The sequence below is a fragment of the Ursus arctos genome, unplaced genomic scaffold, assembly GCF_023065955.2.
Source record: "Ursus arctos isolate Adak ecotype North America unplaced genomic scaffold, UrsArc2.0 scaffold_28, whole genome shotgun sequence".
NCBI lineage: Eukaryota > Metazoa > Chordata > Mammalia > Carnivora > Ursidae > Ursus > Ursus arctos.
This window is the reverse complement of record NW_026622963.1, coordinates 9,799,013-9,813,723: the sequence shown is the minus strand read 5'-3', so window position 1 is coordinate 9,813,723 and position 14,711 is coordinate 9,799,013. Positions and strand designations below refer to the sequence as shown.

General features: G+C 59.7%; 1 long non-coding RNA gene across 2 annotated transcripts; it reads right to left on the bottom strand.

The window, feature by feature from the left end:
• Positions 1-241: 241 nt before the first annotated feature.
• On the bottom strand, positions 242-13,981 carry LOC130541938 (uncharacterized). Of its 2 annotated transcripts, none has more exons than XR_008956071.1 (3): positions 4,452-13,981; positions 2,215-4,106; positions 242-1,706 (listed from the first exon to the last, which is right to left on the bottom strand). It is a non-coding gene; the product is annotated as an uncharacterized LOC130541938 (long non-coding RNA). The 2 variants fall into 2 exon arrangements; XR_008956072.1 differs by having other exon boundaries at positions 2,215-2,686.
• Between the last annotated feature and the right edge of the window lie 730 nt (positions 13,982-14,711).

Below are 14,711 nucleotides of genomic sequence, written 5' to 3'. Positions count from 1 at the left end.
CGTAGGCCCCAAGACTCCGTCGGGGTTCCGTCCCCGGCCGCGGGCGCTGGGAGCCGAGAGGTGGAACCCCGACCCGGCCGGGGGACCCTGCCTACCCTGCACACCCGACCCCGCCCGTGCCCGCCAGCCCTTTCCTGCGCGCAGAGGGGCGGCATTGTTTCGCTGTTGCCTCAGAGAAAACCGGGCGGGCCTTGAGTGTCCGCCTGGCCCTGGGACTCCGGAGGGCGCCAAAGATGACGGAGGCCTATGTCCTGAGGCTCGGGAAGGCGGGCGCCACTCCCGGTTTCGTGGAAGAAGCAAATGAAACCTTATTCTCTTTGTGTGGGGGGTCTATTAAAGACCTGCGGCACGCCCACATTCGCGTGTGCACGCAGAACAGTTTCGGGGAAGATACCCAAAGCCGCGTCGGCTGGGCTTCTGGAGGGACGGAGTCTGCGGGAAAGGGAGTCCCCTTCTCCCTGAGCAGCCCCGTACTCAGACCCGCACTGTGTCTCAATAAACACCTGCCACAGGAAAGCCCGTGCCCGGCCGCGGTCAGGCCCCGCGGGCCATTTCTCTGAGCCACTCGACGCCCCCTTTTGGCCAGGCGGCGAGAGTGGGATCGCTGAAGCCCCTCCCACCCACTGTCCCGCCCCTCGTCCGGGCGGGATAACAAGACCCCACTTTCCACAGGAGGTCCTTTGGGCGACCTCTCGGGTTGTGAGCGTTCACGCCCCAGGGCCCTTAGGGCATCGCCCAGCTAAGCGGGCGGGAACGGTCCCTGGTGGCCCACAAGCCCCGCGGGGGCGTCCTCCCGGGCCGCCCCCACTCCCCCAGTGAGTGCTTGGGCACGCCCCTGACGCGAGGCGTCCTCCTCCCGCCCGGGCAGGCGCTCTGCGAGCGGAGCCTCTCCTTCCGGAGTTACGGCGGTTCCTGTGGTCTTTGGTCTCTGGCTCTCCCTTAAACTGAGGTCCGACGGCGTGGCCTGAGGGGGCGCTCAGTACCCCCCGCCCCCAGTTCTCTCTTAGCTCCACCACCCCATCGGAAGTAAACAAGTGAAGCTAAGGCAACACGGAGGCTTGCTACGCTAATGCGGCCTCAAGAACGGATCCCGGTCCCCTTCCAACCAAATGCACCCGCCCCCCCAAACAGATTCAGAAGGCGCTTCCAGTGTGCTGTGGGTGACCGAGGGCCCGCTGTCCCCGCCCCTCGGTCCCGCTCCCTTAGGATCCTGCCTCGGGGGCAGGAGGTCATGAGTTGCCATTCTTGCCCGGGCCCCCATGCGTGGCCTGTGGCCACGCCGACGGCCACACCAGCCTGGTTTCATCTCAGGGTTTCATCCACTCAGACGAGGTGAAAGGACTCCGTGTCTCCTCCCCCCACCGTTTGGTGTGGCCCGCGGTTTCCATGGCTCCCGGAAGCCAGGACCAAGTGGGCCACTGAGGGTGGGGGAGCGCGGAGAGGCTCCTGTCTCCAGCCCTGCCCTGGGCGCCAGGCTCCAAGGGGGTAAGTCGAGGGGGTAAGTCGGGCCCATCTTCCCAGCAGCCCTTCCCACAATGGGAACCCCGGAGTCCCTGCCTCCCTGTAAGGAAGCCGCTCTCATTCTCTGAAACGGAGTAGGAGCCATCTCCCAGACCCTTCTCCAAAGTCTTCAGTTCAGTAGCTGTCCCATGCCTCAGATTCTACCATTAGAGCTTCCTTCTTTTTGTCCCTGAAAGAACTCACACCTAGAAGAAAAAGAGGCAGAGTTATCAGATAGGCACTTGGAAAAAGATCTAACCCGAGGTGAAGTACGGGTAAGTCCGCCACCCCAACCCTCCCACCTCATTCCCCCCAGTGCTGGAAGGCTGCGTACGACTTTGGCAGCTCTTGGCTGGGGAGTTCAAGCGGTGGGCCACCTCCAGAGGACCCTTGCTCCACATCCCCAGCCCCTTGGGGCCCGCCTCTTTCCCCAGGCCTCTACACTTGTGCCCACCAAGCCTTTTCTGTGCGGCCTGAGAACTGCAACATGGTTCAAGGGCACCAGGGAAATGCCCATGCCCTGTGCCCTGCTACCAGCCACCCGAGACCCACAGCAGCTCCTGCCCCTCTTGATCTCTCTTTTGCTCTGCTGGGCTCCTGGCTCAGCTTGCTGCCTTCTCCAGGCCCCAGCTCCTCTGATCCCCTCGTCCTGCCGCCCTTGCTTTCTCTCGTCTGCCACATCCATCTTTGCCTTCCCTGGGGCAGTTAATTTACCTTTGAGCTTCAGCTCCAGGGTCACCTATCTGGAAAGCCTTCCTGGGCGCTCCAAGGCAGAATCAGGCTCCCCTTCCCTGTGCTCCCACAGCATTGGAGGCTGTGCCTTCCTCTGCGCGGGCTTTGTAAATTCAGCGTCTGGCCCGGAGACCACGAGCCCTTCCACAGCCAAGGCAGGCAGAGTTTGGGTTCTCAGTAAGCGCTGGGGGCGTTCTGTGGGGAGCGCCAGTTTTTAGTGGGAAAACAGAGCACCCAGCCAGCGTGGAGTTGTGGGCGCTGCGCCAGGGCGTGGGAGATGGGGGCGGCGGACAGTCCTCATAGTCCATCTTGGAGAGGCCTTGTGTGCTGGTGAAATGTAGAGACAGAGCTCGGAAGGGGCTGCAAGAACATGGGCCTGGAGTTGAGAGAGTAGAGCATCAAGGTGTCTACGGGGAGAAGGCTGGTGGGTGGTAGGTCTGAGCAGGGAGCGGGTCTGGGAATGTGAGAGGAGTGAGCAAGTCAGTTAGGGGGGTGGGGGAGCTCAGCCCAGTGACCCTCTTCTCAGTACCCACTGAGTACTTCTTCTGTGCCCTTCTCCCTGTGCCCACACGGAGCTGGGGCAGGGTGCTTGGGTGGGAAGACAGTGGTACGATTCTGAGGCTCAGTCCCTGGAAGTGAAGTGGGTGGGGCCTAGGGCTCAGGGCCCCCATCTTCCAGCTAAAGCTGTGGAAGCCAAAGGGGTACTGAAGCAGTAACTTGGTTTAAGGGCTTCTGACCCCCTACATTAGAGCTAAACCATGGTGTCCCCCAAATGTTCCCCTGTCCCCTGCCATTTCCAGACTCCCATACTGGGAATGGGAGCAGCAGGGGTTGGGGACTGTGGGCCCAGTTTGCAGTGGCCCCCCTGCATGACCTGGGGCAACTGACGTCCCCTTTGGAGCCTCAGTTCCCCCTACGGAAGCCAGGGAGGGCCAGGTGAGCTTGGTTGTTAAGCATGTGGCTGGGCCGGAGTCAGCGCCGCAGCTCATAGAAGCTGTTGCGATGAGAGCTTTTTAGTGGGGTTGAGACCGATGTCTGTTTGAAGTCTGAATCACCAGGGAAAATCCTGAGCCAAGGCATTGTCAGGTTTAGGTGCGTGCTCAGCCCCAGGGCCTCAGTTTCCTTATCTGAGGAGGGTCTCAGAAGCTGATGCTCTAGCTCCAGGGTCTCCCATCTGTCCTGCTTTCAGGACCTAGAGACAGAGCCCCATGGACCTGCTGCCCCACCCCCATCTGCTCTCCCTGCTCTCCTGTCACTTTCAGCCACTGGACTGTGTCTGCTCACTGAGCCCCACTGAAGGGTGCAGGTGAGTGTGGGAAAGGTGGGCATGGCAGCCCCTGAGGCCCAGGTTGGAGCCTGGCTCCTCTTTCCTGGCAGGTGCTCAGATGGAGCCCCGGAGCAGGACGGGAGGCCCTCAGAGAAGGCCCTGTGGGTATGGCTGGTAGAGAGCTGGGGGCACCGGGCCAAGCTGGTTGGCCACCTGCGGGCAGCGCTGGAGGCCGTGCCGAGCCAGCACACGTGCTGCAGAGCAGGGGTGTGAGCTGAGACTGTAGGGCCCGGGGTGAGCTGCTCGCGCAGGAGCGGAAAGGGAGGCACCCATCCTTCTCTCCCTGATCTTCCTTGCTTATCCACAGCCCCAGGGAGGTCCCCTGAGCTAGCAAGGTCCTCTTCCCAGGCTGAGAGCTCCAGAAGGCTTGGGGCTGGTGCTCACATCTGGGGTCACGTTCTCAGGAAGAAGGCTTGTCAAGGTGTGGGGCATCCAAAGGAGACAGACGGGAACTGGGTCCCCAACAGGGCTGCTGTGCTGAAGGGTCATCTCTGTGAATGGCGCCCTCTGGAGGTGTGCAGTGCATTGCCTGGTGTGGCTGGAGACTCTGGTTGTAGGCAAAGGAAGAGCTGGAGTCCCTGTGCCCCCCCCCCCAGGGAGAGTCAGAGGGAGGGGCTGGTTTTAGCTCAGTGGACAGAAGAGTTTCCTTCAAGGCCCAGTTGCCCCTGGTGAAAGCTGCAGTCCCCACGGACAGAGGAAGGTGAAGGTTCATGCAAGCCGAAGGTTCTGGAGGGGCGCCCAGCACCCCTGCCCCATGTGAGGGTGTGGTGGGCAGGGCCACCCTGTGATGGCCTAGGTACCTAAGCCTTTAGTGACCTGGGGGTCTCAGCCCACAGCTGCCCCTCCTAGAGCTCCTGCTCCCAATGGTGCCTGGGGTGACCTGGGGACTCACCTGACCGCCTGTCTGCTCCTGCCTCCCAGCTCTCCAGCATCCCACGACAGTGTCACTGGTCCCCTTGCTGGAGCTCCAGAGCCATCAGCAGCTGGTATGTCTCAGGTCCAGCTGGAGGTGGAGGGTCACACATCTGGAGCCCGTAGTGATAATAACCGGGCACCCCCTCAGAGCTGTGTCCCTTGTGTACAAGCCAGGGCACAGGTTGTACTGGGCTGGCAGCTGGGCCCCTGGCTGGGCTTTTCACAGGTGGCGGAGCCAGCAGGGCTGGTGGAGTCAGCCTGCTTTATCAGAATCTGTGGCACTGCTGCGCCTGGGGGCAGGGACGGCCCTCTCCGGGGCTTAGTGCTGCCTTCAGCCCTCCCCGCAGCAGGTACAATGCTCCGGGATCCACCGGAGCCGGAGGGGCACCAGCTGCAGGGGTCCCAGGGACAGGAGTGGAGGAGGCCAGACCAGGACACACAAGACAAATCAGGGTGCCCAGTGTTGGCGGGGGAGGAGGCGGCAGGCTAGTGGCAAGAGGTCGGGCAGGATCCTGCTACTGCAGACAGAAGTGGAAAAGGCCAGCTGTGTTGGGACCAGAGGGGCCAACAGCCCCTTGGCCCAGAACCCTCCTCTAAGTGGGTGCATGGCATGGCCCTGAACACTGGCCCTGCCTTATACTTCATTCTCTGGTCTTCATTCTTGGAGCAGCAGCTGGGGAGGAAGGGCAGCGCAAAGATTTCTGTGCAGCCCAGAGAGGGACACCTCCACCCCCCAACATTTGGGAAGACGGTGCCATCACCCAGTCGACTCCCCTCCTGATTCAGATGGGAAGCCCCAAGGGTGGGGTCTGGCTCAAAACAGTGTGGTCTGGAGGCTGTGAGGAGACCCCGGGATCCTGGACTGAATGTCCTTGCAGGAGATGCTTATGTCAGGCCTGCAAGGCCAGGAGCAGAGGTGGGATGGGGACAGGGCCCAGGCTCAGGACACGACCTTCCTGCAGAGCAGCTCCTGATGCTCGCCCAGGCAGCCCAAGACAGCCGGCAGGGTCAGCCCCACAGGGAGTCCAGGACACCAATGGAGCCAGGCTGTGCCCCCCTGTGCTGAGGGGCAGAGATGCAGGGGAGTCTAGGCCCTGTCCTTGGGGGATTCCGAAGTCAGGTGAGGGGCTCTAGGGCCACCGTGTAAAAGAGAATGACCAGGAGGGACAGACTGGAGCAGGGCCTTGACACAACACAACTCCAGCACGCACCATTCACCTTGTGGTCGCAGAACAACAGCACCCTTTGGTAATGTGCAGCTTGGTACTGTCCCGCCTTAGACCATCTTAGATGGTCCAGAACCAAAGCCTGGAGTTTGGAGAAGCCTCTGTGGGCTGCGGTTAGAGGAGGCCTCCTGGAAGAGTTGCGTCCCAGAAGATGAGGAAAGCAGGGGCTCTGGCGGGAGCGGGCTCACAGGCAAAGCCCTGGCAGCTAGCCTGAGCAGACCGATCCCAGCCACGTGAGCCCCACAGCCCTGGTGGACGCTAAGCCATGACTGGGTGGCGTGGGGGTTCTTTACAGGTGAACAGGAGACTCGGAAGAGCTGGGCGGAAGTGCCACTGACCAGTGGTCTGCTTAGAGTAGCCATCCTAGCGGCCTCAAGGAGAGCAGGTGTCAGAGGTCCCCGTGCAGGCCCCAGAGGCAGAGAGCACCAAGGCTCATGCGGGGAGAGCAGTGTTGAGACCCGGCAAGTGCCGCTCAGGCCTACCCTCAGATTGTCCAAGCTAGAGTGGGTGTCCTGCTCCCACACTGGGTGAGATGACCCTGTAGGCAGGAGGTGGGCCAGCCTCTGTATCCAGCTGGAACAGTCCAGAACCCCAAACCCTGAACCATGTGGCCAAAGCCAAGCTCCTTTCCCCAGGCATCGACACTCCTGGCTGTCCATTTTGGCTGTTTTAGGGGAGCATGTGGGAAATCTTTCAGCTTCAACAAGTCCTGTCTCTGCCACACATGGGCAAGCCCCTGCTGCTGGCCCAGGGCCAGGCTGGGGGGTGGGGCGAGGGGAGAGGCTAGATGACCTTAGCTGCTGGGCTCAAGTCAGGATGCTCGGGAGTGGAAGGGTCCAGGACAGAGGCTGCGCGCGCGTGTGTGTGTGGGGGGGGGTAGGGGCCACAGAGGAGGCATCTCTGCCCCCGTCCCCATCCCAGCCAGTGAGACATCGTGAGGACATCTGTGCAACTTGGAAAGAAACCACTGAAAATGGGTTGGGGCGATCTGGGGCCCATGCAGTGTCCAGCCTGCTCCGTTTCTACTAGCACCCTCCAGGCCCAGGAAGTACCAGTGCCCCTGCAGGGAAAGCTAGAGGCGGAAGAATCACATCAGAAGGTGGCCAAATCCTGGAAGGCACACGAGCACGAGGTGGCATTTGCCCTGAACTTTAAAGAGGAGCTGCCAGAGATAGAGTGAGGCCTGGCCTCCCCAGCTGGGTGCCCTCTGTCCACCTTCCTCTCCCTCCTTTACAGGCCCCTCCTTCTCACTCTCTTCCCCCCTGTCCAGTCTTCCCTACTGCAGGCCACTTAGTCTCTTCCTGCTCTGAGGATGCCCCCTAGCTTTACCCTACACTTGCTGACCTTCTGCTGCGGCTTCCTCATTATGTTCCACCCAGCCAACCACACACCCAGGCATCCATCCAGGCATCCATCCATTTAGCGTAATTTCACTGAACATCCACTACGTGTCTGGCCCTCTTCTGTGCACAGGAGAACCAAAGTCAGATCAGACCACTCCTTGTCCCCAAAAGCTTGTGGTTTGGGGCCACACAATCATCAAGTGAGCAATTACAATTTAATATGCCTGCTGCAGGGAAAGGCATTGTGGGAGTTGGAGAGGAGGGCAGCAGATGGGTAGGTCCTCTGCATCGAGGGGATTTCGGAGCCTCTGAACCATCATGGAAGGATGAACAGGCATCCTCAGCGAAGGAATGAAGGGCATTTCAGCAAGAGGGAGGAGCACATGCAAACCCAAAGACGAGAGGCGTGGAGGTGGCAGTGCTGTGAACAGTCCCTGACCCAGCTGAGAAGTAGAGCGGGTGAGGGGGTGAAATGTGCAACAGGGGCGAGAGCAAGGGCTTAGGTGTCCTGGGCCCTGTCCACCAGACTTGCACTCCAGTTTGGTGACCGCCTCCTTCCGGCTGGTGCCCTCCCTTAGTCCCCCAGAGCAAACATTTGGGTGCACAAGCAGACAGACTGGTGGACACACACCCACCCATGGCCCTAGAGACACAAACATGCTCCCAGATGTGCACACAGACACACAGAAGCAGAGTCAGCAAGGTGGTGGCTGGGAGGCCCAGGGATGGAGAGCTGCAAGGGCCCAGGATGGGGGCGCGCTCTGCCGCAGCGGGGCTGATCTGTTGATCCAGCTGGAAGGAGCGTGAGGGAAGGTCTTAGAAGCACTGCTTAGCTGGCCTTGGGCTCATTAAATGTGGGGTTGGTCTAAATCACTGTATCTCAAACTGGGGTCCAGAGCTTTGCTCAGGGAGGGCTGTTAGTTCCTCAGGGAAGCAAATTTGCAGTGATTGTCTGCAACTGCGTGTTTGTACAGAAAGAAATCTCAAGTTTTTGTCTGTTCTCAACCCAGACCCCTGAGGATCAGAGCTTCCTTCCTCGGGGCCTGGTGAGAGACTATGCTTTCTGGGGTGTGCATGCTAGTCAAGACGGGGGTCTGCAGTGGACAACGGCGTGAGACAGCACATAGTGCCGGAGGGTGGGCCCTCGGGGCACATTCAGGTGCCCAGAAGGAAGTGGTGCAGGGTGGGCCCTATGCAAACGACCTGCAAAGGACCGGTAAACAGGTGTCCATGTAGGCCCCAACTCCAGGCCTTCTAGTCCTCTGCTTCTCAGGGACAGCGTAGGCCATTTCTCGCCATTCACCAGGGAGGCCTGCCCAGGACTCCCCTTGTGTGAGCAAGTGGATGCCCCGGGCTCTGCGCCTGTCCAGGGAGGGTGGCCTAGAATTCCACCCTGGGTCATGGGCAAGGGTCTGGTGGGGAGCAACCAATTGGCCAAAGTCACAGCAGGGCAGAGGCTCTCAGGGAGACTGGGCAACAGCTGGCTGGCAAGAGGCATGAGGGGCTCCCAGGGCCTCCAGCATCCTCCATCTCCATCCCATCCCCAACCTCAGCTCCTACCTGACCCTTTCCAGGGCTCTCCCTCAGTCTGTCTTCCTCTGCCCAATCCCAGGATTCTGTGCTCTTCACTGTCCCCAAATCAGTGGTAAGATTCTGAGCTCTGGAGCATGAATCCTGGGCAGAAATCCTGCCTCCACAGTGTGCTTGCTACGTGACCTTGGGCAAGTTACTCTCCCTCTCTGGGCCTCCTCTGTAAACAGACAGACAGACAGACACCAGGAACAGTTCCAGTTCTCCCTGAGCTGAGGATGACGGCTCAGTCCAGCAAGCATGTAAAAGGCTCAGAGCAGGGTCGGCATGCAGCCACAGAACATTCGCTGCTATCCGTCCACGCTTCAGGCTGGGCAGGCATGGCTGCCTCGAGGAGGACGGCCCCTTTCCCAACAGGGCCCTGCTGGGCCCCGGGGAACTGCCTCATTCCCCGTCTGTGGTAGTGTGGTAACGCTGCCCCGACAAGTGCCAAGTGCCACAGCCCGGGTGGGGGGAGCGTAAGCGACAGACACTTCGTGTCTCACAGCTCAGGAGGTGGGAAGTCTGGGAGGAGGTGCCGGCAGGGGCGGTGCCTTCTGAGGGCTGTAGGGGCATCGGCCTGCCTCTCCCAGGCTCTGGGGGCGGCTGCCAGTCCCTGCTGTTCCTCGGCTTGGGGACGCATCCCCCCAGCCTCAGCCTTCCTGTTCACAAGGAGCTCCCGGGTGTGTGTGTGTGTGAGTGTGTGTCCCCAGAGTTCCCTTTTAGAAGAACACCAGTCAGATTAGATTAGGGCTGTCTCTAATGGCTTCATGTTACCTTGATTACCTCTGCAAAGACCTTATCTCTAAATAAGGTCACATTCTGAGGTCCTTGGGGTTAAACACAAACATAGCTCTTGCAGGGAGTATACAGTTAACCCGTAACACCTCCCCATTTGCTTCCCTCTACCTTCCTGTTGGGTGGGTTGGGTATGACTTGAGATCTTGGGGACCTAGCTGTTGTCTTGCTCTTCCCCTCATTTAACCCCAGGCCCCGGACACAGCTGCAGAAAGACTGGAGGGGCCACAGGAGGGGCCACTGTGAGGAGGGGTGGGCACGGCTCAGTGAGCCCCCGCAGGCTCGGGTCCAGGCTGGGGATCGGGCTCCCGTTTGCAGGCCAGGCCCAACCTAGACCCAAGAGCCTGTGTGAGTTTATGGGCATGAGAGGATAGGGTGGGGGTCCCCTCAGATGGACCAGCAACAGAGCAAGATGCAGGCTCTGGGGAAGAAAAGCCAGATGGCTGCCAGGATCTAGAGGTGGAAGGTGGGGAAGAGCTAAAGGCTGCCTGGGGTTCCCTCAGGTCAGCGTGGCCCGGGACTGCCCACAGCCCAGAACAAAAAGGAGAACTTGGACAATACAGTCTAGAAGGGAGGCCAGTGTCCCTGAGTCCTAGCCACCCACTCTCTTCCCACAGGCACAGGCCACAGCAGAGCCCCCGGGCAAGCCCCCAGAATCTGCACAGGACAGGTGAGCTCCACTCCACCCTTAGGCCCCCTGCAGAGGTCTGGGAACCAGACTGGCACCTGCTGAGTGGGCACCAGTCAAGCACACTCTCCTCAGCTTCTGCCACACAGCCTGTCGGGGAGGTCCCTGTGGAATCCTCCCTGGGCCCCCCAGGTGGGGAGGACAGGGTTCCTAAGGACACAGATGAGGCTGTGGCCTGGTGGCCATGGCTGTCTTGGCTCAGCTCTTCGTCGGTACACTGGGCGAGGTGTCGGCACTACTCAGGGGTTCTGATCCTCACTGATCCTATGACCCTGTTTGGTTTACCCAGTGGGTCACTCTCCCCGGGTCACACTATCTCCAGCTCTTAAGAACTGGGCCTGTGCCCCAGCCGAGTGGCCCACTGGCCTTGGGTGGGCTAATGATGCTCAGAATGGGATGGGGACGAAGGGACAGATCTTGCTGTCCCTACCAGGCCCCAGGAGCTGCCAGAGCCAAAGCTGGCAGAGGAGCCAAGGAGTGTTGAGGGTGGGCACCACCAGAGGCAGAGGGGAGAGCTCGGGGGCAGGCAGGGCAGGAGCTCCTCCTGCCCCCACAGGAGGTAAAAGCTGGTTGGGGTCCTGGCTGCCCTCCCTCAGATCAAGGTGGGGGCAGGGCTAGAGATGGGGCTCCTCAGGCAGAGGACAAGACTCTGATCCATCTTTGCTGTGTGGCCCAGGCCCTCTAAGACCACACTGGGCCCTGGTGACCAGGGACCAGAGTAGCTGAGACCAAGGCCATGTGGGGAGGTGAAGGCAGGGCTGAATTCAGGAGGCAGGGAGGGTGGGGTGCCTGGCCTGTTGGAACAAGTGACTTGGGATCAGGGTGTGCTCACTGAGGGCCAAGAGCAGACCGTAGACCCATCCCAGGCTGGAGCACCTGGTGGTGCCACCCTTGCACTGTTGCGGGGTGGCCCTGGGAGGGGCCCGGGCACACAGGGTGGGCTTACCAATCAATGCAAAGTGCATCAGGGCTAAGGCTTTGCAGGCCAGGGCCTGCATGCAGGGAGACGGGAGGATCTGGAGATGGGGAGGGTTTGGAGACCTGGTGTCCTCTCAAGAGCCCTCAGGCTGGGTGGTGTAGCCTATGGGGAGCACTGAGGGAGTATCACCCATTTGTATTTTTGGATACGCGGGAATATGAGGGCATCGTGCTCCCTCCCCCAAGTGCTGTTCTATCAGCCTCTCCCAGCACCTGATGGCCATTATGCCCCTTGTTTGGGTCAAGGCAGGGTCCCAGGCAGGCCCCTGTGAGAATGGGGCTCCGGGACCAGAGTGGGGTGATGTCCTGAGGCACCAGATCAGGTTAGGAGCCAATGACCTCCTCTCCCCGCCCCCCTTGCCCAGACTTCCCTGAAAGAGGTGGGCTTGGAGCTGGCCTGGTTGTGAGCTGAGCTCCAGAGAATCTGGGATCCGGAGCTGGAGGGGCTCAGCAGCTGGCCTCAGAGGGTGCCCAGAACCCAGTATTCAGCACTGCTTCGCCTCTGTGCCTCTGCCGGGCCTGCATGCCCAGGGGGCCTACAGTCCCCTATGCTCATCCCACGTGCCCCTGATCTGCCCCTCCCAGACTCGGTCAAACCCCTCCCCACCTCTCACTGCCTCTCTGCCCTCCTCCCCAAGGTGGCAGAGAGCCTTGCCAAGAAGCTGGGGCTAGAGCAGCAGCTGAGGGCCCTGGAGCAGGAGCTGGTAGAAAAGTGAGGACCATGGAGGGAGGGGTACCCGGATCTGAGGGGCTCTGCGGGAAGAAATCTCCTTCCCTCACAGAGGTGCTCACAGCTCTTCTCCTTTCCATAAGGATTTGGGATAGACAGGAGAGGGCATCCGGAGACACGCTGAGAGAGCCCTCTCATCCCCTGGGCAGGGGCCGGGGGACACAGTTGCAGGCCTGGGGCTTGATGTATCTCTTGGCCTGCCTTCTCTCTGAGGAGGGGAGCACAGGGGGAGAAGCAGGAGGGGCATGGCTAGGTGGGCTCTGGAGGGACAGGGTGTTAGGACTTCTGGGTTCCTGGGCCTGCGGTCACAAATGAAAGGAGAGTGGCGTTCAGAGCCAAAGAGTCCTGTGCTCGTGTCGGCTCCACCACTCACCCACTCAGTGAGGAATGAGCAAGTCTGCCTTCTCGGGGCCTTAGTCTCCTCATCTGTAAAATGGGGATACCATCCTACCTACCTCAGAGGATGATGTGAGGATTACGTGAGACAGTGCACCTGGCTCAGTGCCTGCTGCTGGTCCCCCTGAGTGTCCCCTGGGGTCCAGGTAGGGTCAGTACTAAAGTCATAGAACGGTGGAGGTGTGCCCAAGACCCCCGCATATAGGGCTTTAGTCACTAAGTCTGTTTCTCCAGTATTTCATCAACAAGGCATTGTTCACAATTAATAAACTCAGGAAACAATGTGTAATATGCAGCCGCCAATGACAGACAACGTAGCATGTTGCACTGCCCGGAGCAGCTCCTGCTTTATGCTTGAATACCACGGAGGTCCTCATCTTTCTGACCCTGCATGGAGGAGCCTCATGCGCGAGCCTCATGGGCTGGGGACTCCTATATCTTTTCCCTCAACTGCTCTCTGGGGATCCCTAGAGAATGCGGTCATATCTGCCGGTGGGACCTGGGAGACCCCAAGAGTTCTGACCCTCAGGCTGGGAACAGGGTCTGGTACAGCTCTGAGCATTCCAGCACTGGGAGGGCAGGAACCTCCAGCCACCTCTCAACCCCTGAAGGTAACAGCTGGGTCTCTCCAGAGGAGCAGGCAGACCCCTGCCTCCCTGGGGGACCCAGGCCCAGTTTCTCTGCCTCTGTCTCCCCATCTGCAAGCTGGAGGGGGAAACAGGAACAAAGGGTCCTTCCAGCTTGGGACTTTGCTGGTTCTGAATTGATTCCTCAGCTTGCCTCCCCTTCCCTGAGTAGAGCTGGAGTTACTCCACACCTGGTACCTGTCCTGCCTCTCTGCCCTCTACGGGGTCAGATGCCGCTTCATCTGTCCTCAGATGTCAGACAAAGTCCAAGAGCCAGGGAGGAGAGGTCTGAGAAAAGCTGGCAACTGGGGCAATGCCCAGACTGGGGGAGAAAGGTGGTGTGGAGACTGAGGCCTAGAGCCACCAGGGTAGAGGCTCACAGCTTCACTCTGCCACACAAGAGACTGAGGTCAGCCCTGTGCCTCAGTGAGCTGACAGCGGACTGACAGGCTTCAGGAACCAAGAGTGGGCAAGGACTCCCTGGGTTGAGGGGAGGCCTGTATGGTTATGCCTTTAGCCCCCCATGCCAGGGTTTGTGTCAGGCCTGAGCCATGGGACCTGTCATAGGTGGCTGTGGTCAGAAGCCTCCCTGTCCCCTGCCTGCCATAGGGCCTGAAATGCCCATGTTGGCACAAAGTTCCTGACTCTCGGTGGATGAGGCCACCTGCTCTTTCCCAGGGGGACCCTTGTGGCTAGGAGTAGAGCTGGGCAGGGAGTGGCCAGTGGGGTGCTGGGGTCCTCGTGGGGCTTGGTGGATCCATTCACCGCTCTGCTGCCGGCAGAAGGATGACCATGGACCTTCTGCCTTACTGGGGAAGGCCTTGGGCACTGGGCTTTAGAGTTTTCAAAGTGAGTTCTGATTCACTTCTGTCTCAGATCACTCTATAGTCCCCATTTTACAGATAGGGAAACTGCCCAGACAAGGGCAGTAACGTGCCCAAAGTCACACAGCAAAACAGCAGCTAAGCTGCCTGGTTCCCCTAACCTGTCCCAGAAAGGTGGTTTCTCAGTTTCTGAGCTTGATAGAATGGCCATCTTCAATGGCCACAGGCAAGGCCGGCTTAGAGTTAACCTCCCTCGAGGTCACCTGGCCATTTTTCTCTTTCTGAACTTCCTTCCCCACTCTGCTGTGTGTTTCCTTGCCCTACAGAGCTTTGTCAGCTGGGCCACGTGCTTCCAGAATCGGAATCCTACGCAACTCCGTCACTCTATACGCCCTCCATCTACTGACCTAACTGAAGCAGAGTTTTGCAGACGGGGACTCTGGCAGGGTGGAAGGACAGAACACTTCTGAGATTGTTTCTCCAGCGTCGTCTTCTGCAAAATGTTCTCTGCCCTCCCTGCCATTCACACCACTGCTGTGCGGGCTGCTGAGTTCTCAGTGGATGGGTCCAGCACTGGGTCCCGAGCCCAGCTGAGCCAATGGGCCCTTCCTGATCACTAGACTGGAGACATAATCGTAGTCTCTCCAGGGCTGAAGACTGGACACAGAGAGAACTTGGGAACTGTCAACTGATCTGTTTTTCACAGTGGAAAAAGCTGAATTTCAGTGAGAGCAAATGGAGCCGACAATTCCCAGGAAGTGGAATTGGGATGGAGAGATTTTGGTTCAGCCCAGGAGGTCTCTTGTATGGAGAAGACATAAACTTGACCTTTGGGATGGTCATGTCACGTTGCTCTGTGGTCTGGGCAGCAGGGTGAGCTGGTCTTCAGAAGGAGAGGAGTACCTTCCATGGGCAGCGCTTGCTGAGGCCAGCCCCAGGTCCCGCTGTCCTTGGGCTCCTCCACACCCCGAAAATAAATCCCTCTCCTTTCTGCTTACATGGGCCCGAGAGCTTTGGGTCCCCTGTCAAGGACCCAGTGCGCTCCAAACCAGAGCGCTG